This window comes from Limulus polyphemus, unplaced genomic scaffold, assembly GCF_000517525.1.
Source record: "Limulus polyphemus unplaced genomic scaffold, Limulus_polyphemus-2.1.2 Scaffold5836, whole genome shotgun sequence".
Taxonomy (NCBI): Eukaryota; Metazoa; Arthropoda; class Merostomata; order Xiphosura; family Limulidae; genus Limulus; species Limulus polyphemus.
In genome coordinates this window covers 42884-45901 of record NW_013671446.1, presented here as the reverse complement: position 1 = coordinate 45901, position 3018 = coordinate 42884, and the positions used below count along the sequence as shown (strand labels likewise).

Genomic DNA, 3018 nt, shown 5'->3' with positions numbered 1-3018 from the left:
TAGTAACTGACTGGTTGTATATACTCTTTTGAGCAGTTTTCATTAACACACCAGGTATAAGGCTGTCACCTAGTAACTGACGGTTGTATATACTCTGTAGAGCAGTCTGCATTACCACACCAGGTATAAGGCAGTCACCTAGTAACTGATGGTTGTATATACTCTATAGAGCAGTTTACATTAACACACCAGGTATAAGGCAGTGACCTAGTAACTGATGGTTGTATATACTCTGTAAAGAAGTTTACATTAACACACCATGTACAAGGCAGTGACCTAGTAACTGATGGTTGCATATACTCTGTAGAGCAGTTTACATTAACACACCAGGTATAAGGCAGTGACCTAGTAATTGATGGTTGTATATACTCTGTAGAGCAGTTTACATTAACACGCCATGTACAAGGCAGTCACCTAGTAACTGATGGTTGTATATACTCTATAGAGCAGTTTACATTAACACACCAGGTATAAGGCAGTCACCTAGTAACTGATGGTTGTATATACTCTGTAAAGCAGTTTACATTAACACACCATCTACAAAGAAGTCAACTAGTAACTGATGGTTGTATATACTCTGTAGAGCAGTCTACATTACCACACCATGTATAAGGCAGTCACCTAGTAACTGATGGTTGTATATACTCTATAGAGCAGTTTACATTAACACACCATGTACAAGGCAGTCACCTAGTAACTGATGGTTGTATATACTCTGTAAAGCAGTTTACATTACCATACCATGTACAAGGCAGTCACCTAGTAACTGATGGTTGTATATACTCTATAAAGCAGTCTACATTACCACACCAGGTATAAGGCAGTGACCTAGTAACTGATGGTTGTATATACTCTATAAAGCAGTCTACATTACCACACCATGTACAAGGCAGTCACCTAGTAACTGATGGTTGTATATACTCTATAAAGCAGTTTACATTACCACACCATGTACAAGGCAGTCACCTAGTAACTGATGGTTGTATATACTCTGTAGAGCAGTCTACATTACCACACCAGGTATAAGGCAGTCACCTAGTAACTGATGGTTGTATATACTCTATAGAGCAGTCTACATTACCACACCATGTACAAGGCAGTGACCTAGTAACTGATGGTTGTATATACTCTATAAAGCAGTCTACATTACCACATCATGTACAAGGCAGTCACCTAGTAACTGATGGTTGTATATACTCTATAAAGCAGTCTACATTACCACACCATGTACAAGGCAGTGACCTAGTAACGGATGGTTGTATATACTCTATAGAGTATTCTACATTACCACACCATGTACAAGGCAGTGACCTAGTAACTGATGGTTGTATATACTCTGTAGAGCGGTTTACATTACCACACCATGTACAAGGCAGTCACCTAGTAACTGATGGTTGTATATACTCTATAAAGCAGTTTACATTACCACACCATGTACAAGGCAGTCACCTAGTAACTGATGGTTGTATATACTCTATAAAGCAGTCTACATTACCACACCAGGTATAAGGCAGTATGATGCCTAGTTTCTTAAGTGTTGCTATTGTATTCTCTCTTTAAGAACAGAGCTAACAATGGGCAACATTCTTTTGTGATACTTTTAAGGTAAACTCCTGTGCACCTCAAAATACCTGCCAATATCCAGCTTTAATAATATAGATATTGATTCTTCTTAATATGTTACTAAACTAAAGTGTAGGCACGAACGAATACAAGAATATTAAGATGATTACTGACGAAACTGGGCAAGAGATATTTATATATTTGATATTATAACTCCACAGTAGTTGTCACCAGAAACTATTTCTCTAATTTGAGAAGTAATAAGTTTTTTATCAGGTTAACTTTAGGACTGAAGGTACAGAACAGGTAAAATGAGGGAATCTTGATACGTTTCAGTTTCTTGTAACGTGGACACCACCAGGGGTTAAATTTATAAATCTATGTTCAGCATTAGACAATCGAAAAACTGTGTTTAGCACTTTAACTACAGCTTAAGAATAAACTTATTGTGTTATGAGGAATGCTATATTATATTTGGTTTTAAATGTTGTTAAAGACGAAGCTACTAAATGGGATATCTGTGCTCTGTCCACCACAGGTATTCAAACCTGATTTTTAGCATAGTAAGCCTGAGAATTACTGCTGAGCCACTAGGGGGACCCAATATATATAAGAAGAAGCCATCTTTGAGAGAAGAGTTTAGCTAATTTTCTCATCCTACTTAAGGTCAAATCACAAAGATCTACAACTCAAATCACCAAAAGAAATATTCAAGCCAACTCTTACATACAAGGTTAAAATAGTCTTGTATCAAAATGAAGGTAATGTTTCTAGTTGAGCTATACAATCTAATTCTTTCATATCATTAGTAGAAACCAGAATCTTTTGACCGCTGTAACATTTTCATGTTAGATTTGTCTATTTAACTGAAGTTTTGTAGTAATTCCATCAGTGCAATATATGAGAAAAATTACATTTTACAAGTTTCTTGTTCATTCATCTACCAGCAATAAAACTTCAGCACTGGATCAATTCCAAAATATAAATGCACATTTAACCGAAGCTTTCCTTTAAAAAACAAAATGGTATTTGTTAAATATCTAACAAAAAAAAACAATAGTTTTAAAATGAACTAGAAAATAAGATCAATAAACAAAATAATATACAAACAACAGTACATGTTATGTTTAAATCTTCTGAGAAAAAAACAACAACAAATAAATAAAAGATTATAATCACTAAAGTGAATAAATGAAAGTTTGAAAAAATAAGACCAGATATTGAGAGGTTTTATACAACATTCTGTCCACTCATATGAACTACTTTGTGTTTAGTTGTAAATGTATATGACTAGTGCTCACTGTTGATACCCCCAGCCTGGTTCCATAAAATCAGTGGTCACTGGTGAGACCCCACCAGGTTCCATAAAATCAGTAGTCACTGGTGATACCCCCAACCTGGTTCCATAAAATAAGTGGTCACCGGTGATACCCCCAACCTGGTTCCATAAAATAA

The 3018-nt window shown here is 35.6% G+C and overlaps 1 long non-coding RNA gene across 2 annotated transcripts in view; it reads right to left on the bottom strand.

The window, feature by feature from the left end:
* The window catches only part of LOC111089301, a 5616-nt gene that overhangs the window by 1776 nt on the left and 822 nt on the right, over positions 1–3018 (bottom strand). Inside the window, exon 2 of one of the 2 annotated variants that reach the window (XR_002613578.1) lies at positions 139–3001. This is a non-coding gene — a long non-coding RNA (uncharacterized LOC111089301). The remainder of the gene's footprint in view (positions 1–138; positions 3002–3018) is intronic. The other variant, XR_002613579.1, reaches the window with a different exon arrangement.